We start from the raw sequence: 8,185 nt of genomic DNA, 5'->3' as shown, positions 1-8,185 counted from the left end.
AGACATATTTTAATTCATATTTTCATGCATTACCAATGATAGTATAAAGTGGTATCACCCTTTCAGAAGCAATTTGGAACTATGCATCAGGAACTCAACATATGTTCATACCCATTAATGTACTGATTCCATTTCTGGAAATTTTTATTTTTTTTCTGAGACAGAGTCTCACTCTGTCACCCAGGCTAGAGTGCAGTGGCACAATCTAGGCTCACTGCAACCTCTGCCTCCTGGGTTCAAGCAATTCTCCTTGCCTCAGCCTCCCAAGTAGCTGGGATTACAAGTGCCCTCCACCACATCCAGCTAATTTTTGTATTTTTAGTAGAGACAGCGTTTCGTCATGTTGGCCAGGCTGGGCTCGACCTCCTGACCTCAAGTGATCCACCTGCCTCAGCCTCCCAAAGCGCTGGGATTACAGGCGTGAGCCACCGTGCCTGGCCTCATTTCTGGAAGTCTTCAACAATCCAGCATTCCATAGCCATAAACAGACTGTATGGGATGGTGAATTTTAAAAATATATGGTTATATGCAGCTAAGTATAAATACAATTACTGTAAGTATATATATTTAAACATAAACTTACAAAAACAATAGTTTGACAGTTTTAAACAAAAATAATCAAGGATTCTTTTTCTAATGTATCTATTGGTGCTAATGATTTTTTACACGATGTCATTTTCCCTTTTAAATCAGCCTCTAATATTTAAGCCTTGATATATATAGTTTAAATTTTTTTCCCATAAATGACTCCACATAAATAACTTGTTAGAGACTATATATTAACAATTATTTAAATACCAATGCACATTTTGGGTTATGCTATTTTAAAGACTTTTTTTAGACTGAGATCAAAGAGCTTACTTTGAAGAAGACATTCAGTTCTAAGAGTCAGGTTTCTGTAACAGAAGGCATAATGGAATGAATTTACTCCTTTAAATATACTTATAAAGACATCTGGAAGTTTTTTATTATGTATCTCAAAGGACCTGTCTGTAAAAGTCCTTGTACATGTAAAAATTTTGAGTTACAAGTGAATCTCAAACTTTAAAGAATTTAAGGTCTTTGTTAGAGGGTAATGTATTTATATCTAACGCCATCATTATTTTGTACTCTCAGAAAGTTAAATGGGGGGATATATCCCATCCAGAAACTCCAACATTGGACAGGTCAAAATTATTTGAACATTTTGAAGGTTGGAAGGATGATAGTATACCTTTAAGAAACTCCTTTGATGAGTACTAGCAAAGTGAGTCCTATCACACTTCACACGTATCATTAGTTTTCTGTTTCCATTGAATGTGTTCTCAAATGTTTCAAAAGGTCTCAGAATCTTTAGGGAACCATGGTTATTGTACAAGCAGCATATCAAAGAAGACTATTAAAAAAACGGTAAGATACCGCTCATGCCTCGTTCTTCCAATAATAAGGAGTTTGGGATCACTGTGCCCATTGACATTTTTCCCAGAGACATGATTTGTTAGTAGTTTGCATAATTTGTAAGTGTAGCTTATTGGACAAAACAGTACTTTGTAGTAATTTGTGCCAAGATCACCAATGAAATGAGTCTTCAAGTAATTTCAGATTCATCACTATGTCATTCAAGGCAAGTCAATTCAATGAACCTTAACTACACCTCTACAATATGTCTGGCACTTTGATAAATGATAGAAAGATGGCCAACATAAAGGGCCCGTGGTTAGCCAGAAAGAAGTCTTAGGAGAGTCTGGTACAGAAAGGAAGCAGGTCAGATAAACCAGGCCAACCATCAGGGTTATAGAGATCGAGGGCATGGAGGGGTCAATCTTCCCTGGGGAGTTCATCTTTCCAGGGAAGATGACATTTGAACTGCATCTTGAAAGGTTGACTAGAAACAAGCCAGGGGATGATACTCCAGGGGACAAATCATTCTGGGCAGTGGGTTGGCATGTAAAAGGCACAGAAACATGAAGCAGAGCATTCGAGGAACTACCAGACTGATTGCACTAGTCCATGGGGTGTGCTAGAAGGAAAAACCAAGGAATCAGTTGGAGCAAGAGATGGAGGTCAGAAATGGAAGACATTCTAAATTGCAGGTGGTTGATTCTGGCCAAGGAGTGGAGGTTACATTGGAGCGGTGAAGGCTGATGACAGACAGACCGATAACGTGGTGATTGCAATAGTTCAGTACTGGTGTTATGTTAACATTTTAGTAAGTTTCCCTACAGATATCATTTTAAAATGATTTCTTCCATTTTATAGTATAATTGATTGAAATTAAAAGTGTTAAGGGTTTTTAAACTGCACAAGAATTTTATGAAATAAAAAGAGCTATCAGAAAGGAAGGCATTGCACAAAAACTAATAGTAACTAAGAAAGCCTTTGCAGAGCTTAGGGGTAGCTCACTAGTCCTTAAATCTAAGCCAAACTGCCACTCAAAAGACACTGTAACACTAAATGGGAGAATTGCGTGCTCAAGCCAGAAGGGCACATCAATCAAACTAACTTTCCCCTGGTAGATTTTCCATTGCTCTGTCATAATCTTTTTTTTCCCCCTTAGGGCTAACTGAAAATTAGATTAGCATTAGTGCAATATCTACATGTCCAAAATGTAGACAGAAAGAAGACATTAGCTGAGATGGTTTCATCAGCACAATTATTATCATTCCTTATTGAGTCCCTGCCAAATGCTGGATTTTGCAAAGCCAGAACTTTTTAGATGAAATACTAAGCTTCTGTCCTTGCTTTATAATAAGCAGTGTTAAAGAATTAAATATTTTTAGACTTTGGGTTTTGTGTGTGTGTTTTCTCTCTTTTAGCTAAACTTGCTGAAGATAGCAACATTTGTCTTCCTTCACTTCAGATAAGATTGACAGGTGGCTCTGTCTACGTCTCTTCTACCTGGATGCCTTCTACCCTGCCTCCTCTGGAACTGTCAGTAGAAACTCTCTGGTCTGGGCATTGTAGCTTCACAGACGAATCAGGAAGGGCCCGGAAGAGTCCACTGTGACACCAGACATTTATGTCTTTAGGTAAAGCAATTATGTTTTCCACAGTTCTGCAGCATTTTGAAGTGAAAACATCCTTAGAGACCATGAAATAACTTGTTCAAATCACTCAGATGGTTAGTGACAAAGATTGGACTAGCCCCCAGGTTTCGAATCCCGGTCTAGTTTTTTTTGTACCAAACCAAGATCTGAAGAGACCTTTACCTGAACCTCTGGCTTTCTGTCGATCTAGCCAGATTTTGTATTTCTTAATAAAGTAAATAAAATAGATAATTTACTGCTTTTATCAAGACAAATGAATTTCTGAACCTCTAAACCAACAGTGTATTCCTCTTTCGATTTTTCCTCTATATTCTTTGATTATTCCCAAAGAAATATTCACTTGTGGTTACTAGAATGACCAATTCTGACCACTTCCCTAACCATTAACCCACAAACACAGGATTAAAATCACAGGCTGAGGCTGGGCGTGGTGGCTCATACCTGTGACCCTGGCACTTTGGGAGGCCGAGGCGGGCAAATCACTTGAGGTCAGGAGTTCAAGACCAGCCTGGCCAACGTGGCCAAACCCTGTCTCTACTAAAAAATACAAAACTTAGCCAGGTGTGGTGGCAGGCACCTGTAATCCCAGCTACTCAGGAGGCTGAGGCAGGAGAATCATTTGAACCCAGGAGGTGGAGGTTTCAAGTGAGCCGAGATCATTGCACTCCAGCCTGGGAGACAGAGCAAGGCTCCATCTCAAAAACAAAAACAAAAGAAAAAAGAAAGAAATCACACATTGGATATTTTTCTCTAGCTGAACAGAAGACCCAGACTTTCCCAACAGAGCACGGATGTCTATTTGCAAACTACAGAGGAATTTGCTATCATGTTTCCTCATCTGTTCTTAGACTATCTTCTGCAGGCTTACTCAACTACAGTCGTTATTTTTAGCTGCATTTTGGTATTCATGATGGATAGCACCACTGCTCTCCATTAAATTAAATTAAATATATGAACTTTTGGTTTACCTTAAAATCTACAGCAATATTAGCTTTTCCCATATGTTTGTTTTTTAAGTTTAATTTTGCGGATCCCAAAATCAAGCGTAGAGTTAGATTTTTCAAATCTTAGGAATGACCATAATTACGGGGCTTATTTTTTCCCAATTAATAAATGAGGGGAAACATCTGAAAGCCATTCAAAGGCAGCCTTAAAAAATAATGTGTTTAAAAGACTATTTAATTATGTGGGGATATGTCACAACACCATGCTAAATAAAGAGAGACACAGAAAAATGTGTATCCAAAATTATGCTTCTTCAGCAAACGTATATATATTTTTATATAATCATACATCATAGATTAAGGTCTTGAAAGAAATAGATGTGGATATTAATGAGAACTCTGGGTGAGGAGACTGGTTTCTATTTTCTTCTCTCTACTTCCCTGTTTTCTCAAACGTTGTAAAAAAATGTTTACTTTTGAAATCAGAAAAAAGAATGTTAAAAGATGGTGTACAAACTAATATAATCTAAAATAATACTTCCCAAAGGTGTTTTTCTGGGAATGACAGTCAGCTATAGATACTCCTAAAAGAGAATGGAACAACCTCATCTTGATTTGTGTATACAGTTGCTGGTGGAGAAGGGAGCTGAAGTTTGACTTTGTAAGAGAAAAACTGGACTGCAGTAACCAGGAGCGAAATGAAGGAGACCGAGGGCAAGTGGAGAGAGGAAGGAGGTGCAGGGACTGACTACTGATTTGCTTGGAGGGAGCTCAGATTTCAGATATGGAATGTACCAAGCCAGGGTGACTTCCAAGAGAGGACTTGGTCGAAAGTGGAGAAAGGGACGTGTGTTATCAAATAAAAGGGAAGTTAAAACACTCCTCTGGGCGCAGGAAAGGAACAGCATAGCTGGACGGCCTCTACTCACCCCTAACTTTCAGCCAGGGCTTGGCACAATTTTCAGCACGTCAGCCTTTCCATTTTTCAGGAAGGTAAATGCAGGAAAGTGTGGCATCTGAGAGACTGAGACTGAGGCCACAATTACAGGGGAAACTGAACAAGCTGACATATACCAGTGAAGTCATTCTGGCGTCATGACCTTGGTGGAGAGCTTTGTTACTCAGCTGAGGCCAGAAGATTCTGTAATTGAAAGCACTGTCTTGGGTCTTGACACATTTCTTGTGCAAATAGTAGGTTAAAAAAGGGATACCGATCTAATCGTCATAAAATATTAGAATCACATGAGTTAAAAAACCTGCAGGAAGTAAAGAAACAGGTCCAGGCACAGTGGTTCATGCCTGTAATCCCAGCACTTTGGGAGGCTGAAGCGGGTGGATTGCTTGAGCCCACGAGTTCGAGACCAGCCTGGACAACATGGCAAAACCCTGTTTCTATAAAAAATAACAAAATTCACTGGGTGTGGGGGCGGACACCTGTGTTCCATCTACTCAAGAGGCTGACATGGGAGAATCACTTGAGCCTAGGAGGTCGAGGCTGCAGTGAGCTGTAACTGTGCCACTGCGCTCCAGCCTGGGCAACAGAGTGAGACCCTGTCTCAAAAAAAAAAAAAAATTAGAATTATAGAAAAAAGAAAACCCCACAATGCTCTAATTTCGTTATTTGTAATTTTATTTTCTTAGGGATCAAGAAACTGAGGAGTAGGAAGTAGAAGAGTCTTGGCTAAATTTACAGAGGGAGATCAATCAGAAACATTGATACATATTATTTGACGGGTCACTGACTTTCCAAATCATCTTGTAAAATTTCTTTAGCCTCTTTCTGTGCTTCAATATTCACCTCTGTAAAAGAAAATTCAAATTATACTTGCCCTCATTATCCTTAAAAATAATGTAAGCATTAAGGTGCAATGCTGAAATAATAACATAAACATACCATGACATATTCCTGCTTAGTATTCTTGGGAAAAAATCTCTTACTCACTCAACTGTGGTGAGTAACAATTTATTTTGGGTCAAGTAAAAAGCAGCAAAGATTTACGTATAGTAAATCCCCGGTACTACAAGGGTCACTTAATTGGCCCCTTATTTTTCCTCCTCCTCCAAGCTATAAAACTCAAAATGAATTAAATGCTCATTACCAACTCCTATAGTGGTGGAATAAAGCAAGAAGTGTGATGATAACTCCATTAGTTTTCATCCTTACTAGTACCCATTTCAAAAACTATATTGGGAAAGACAGTTGAAACTATAGACTAAAAAAAAGAAATATTAAATTACCTGTGAATTTCACCATACTTAACCAACAACTCTACCATTGGTCATCCTTACCTCCTGGTCCCTTGTGGTATAATAGTTAACTGCAGTATGAGGGTAGGGGAGTAGAGTTGATCCCTTCAAAGAAGTAGAGGCTAGGTTTGGGAGATTTTTTTGTTGCTGTTTATAACAATGCAAATGAAGTAGTATCATCTGCATATTCCCAGAGAATATCTATATTAGTTTTAAAACTTCTGAAATGTATGTGTTTGCTCAAAAACATGTATTAAGAGCTTAATATGTCCAGAGGAGTTATGCTAGGGGCTAGAAACACAAAGATAAATAACATAGTCTGCAATCTCAGATAGCTCCCACTATAAAATAAAAATAAGCAAAAACTTGTTTTTTTGATACTAAAATGATACATTTCATTATGTTTTTTGATAACGCTAAGTTAAAGAAGGAAATATAAAATCTTCCATTATCTTTATCACCTAGAAATAACCATTTTAAATATTTTTAGCATTATATATGCATATATTTAAAAGGAATGATATTTGAAATATCTACTATTTTGTAAACTGCTTTTTTTGTCCCAGGAACATTTTTCTATGCTAAAATTTCTGTGAATATCTACCAAATTGGTACTATAATTTATGGGTATCATAATTTATCAAATATGTTTATTTCCAAACATTTAGGCTGTGGAAAATGACCAAATACACATACACACACACACACACATATGCACACACACAAGGATTGTGGGATTGTGGCATCCAAGTAAGACTCATTTTTAACTTCATTTTCTGTGCTTCACCTGCTCTAGGCAGCCACAGGTAAAGCCTTTGCTCTCTGTAAGTTTTGGTTGTCTCTGTGTGCCAAGGAGGAGCTTGGAGGCCAATAACATCATAGTAATCTTTTTTGAGACCATAAGGCAGAGGAACCAGGGTGGAACGTGCATTGCTAAAATTTATGTATCCTCCTATGTAAGTTGACTTTGAATGCATGAGTGGGTCTGATTTCCCTGACCTCAAGATGCTAAGAAGAAACTGTGACAGATGGACTGTAAGGTGGACCCCATAACCTCTGTGCTGATTTCCATGCCTTGATCAAGTCCCCTCCTCTTGAGTGTATGTCGGACCTGTGACTTGCTTCTAACCAATAGATTATGGCAAAGGTGACAGGATGTATGGGATTATATATATGGGATTCTATTACATAAGCATTTAATGTTCATCTTGCACAGAATCTTTCTCCCTTGCTGGCTTCAAGAAAACAAGCTACTGTTTGGAAGCATTCTTCAGCCTCCAGCTAGCAAGATACTGTGACCCTCAGTCCAATAGCCCGCAAAGAACTGAATGCTGCTAACAACCACAAGAGCTTGGAAGCAGATCCTTTCTCAGTTGAACCTGTAGTTCTAGCTGATGCGTACTGCAGCTTTATGAGACCCTGAAGCTGACGACCCAGCTAAGCCATGCCTGGATTCCTGACCAACAGAAACTGTTAAACAATAAATACGTGTTGTGTTAAGCCATGAAACTTATGGTAATATTGTTACACAGCAGTGGACAACTAGAACAGATTTCAGTACCAGAAGTGGGGTGCTTCCACAACAAAAAACTAACAATGGAAACTGATGCTTGCACTTGTTTGCTTTGCAAACAAGCGGTGAATGGAGGCCGGAAGTATTTTGAGGAGAGCGCTAAGGAAAGTCTGCCTTGTAAGTAGAAATCTAGACACACAGGATGCTGCTAGTAAGGGCTCAAAGGGAAGTAAAGAGGTGATAAGTATAATATTAGAAACTGGAGGAAGGGGAGATGTATGTTACAAAGTGGCAGAAAATTTTTGCCAGTAATTTTGTGAAAAGCAGAGCTTTCAAGTGATGAACTTGGTTATTTAGCTGATAAGATTTTCAAGCAAAATGTTGAAGGTGTCTCCTGGCTTATTCTTGCTGCTTATAGCAAAATGTGAGAGGAGAGAGACAAACTGAGGGAAGAA

At 38.5% G+C, this 8,185-nt stretch overlaps 1 long non-coding RNA gene across 2 annotated transcripts; it reads left to right on the top strand.

Annotated features, from left to right (window-relative positions):
- Nucleotides 1–479: 479 nt before the first annotated feature.
- On the top strand, nucleotides 480–7,728 carry LOC105474619 (uncharacterized). Of its 2 annotated transcripts, none has more exons than XR_982864.2 (3): nucleotides 480–553; nucleotides 2,840–3,008; nucleotides 7,434–7,728. It is a non-coding gene; the product is annotated as an uncharacterized lncRNA (long non-coding RNA). The 2 variants fall into 2 exon arrangements; XR_011608368.1 differs by having other exon boundaries at nucleotides 496–553; nucleotides 2,796–3,008.
- The last annotated feature ends 457 nt before the right edge of the window (nucleotides 7,729–8,185 follow it).

Source organism: Macaca nemestrina, chromosome 1, assembly GCF_043159975.1.
Source record: "Macaca nemestrina isolate mMacNem1 chromosome 1, mMacNem.hap1, whole genome shotgun sequence".
NCBI classification, from domain to species: Eukaryota; Metazoa; Chordata; class Mammalia; order Primates; family Cercopithecidae; genus Macaca; species Macaca nemestrina.
The sequence above is the reverse complement of the archived record's forward strand: the minus strand, read 5'-3'. Positions and strand labels throughout refer to the sequence as shown.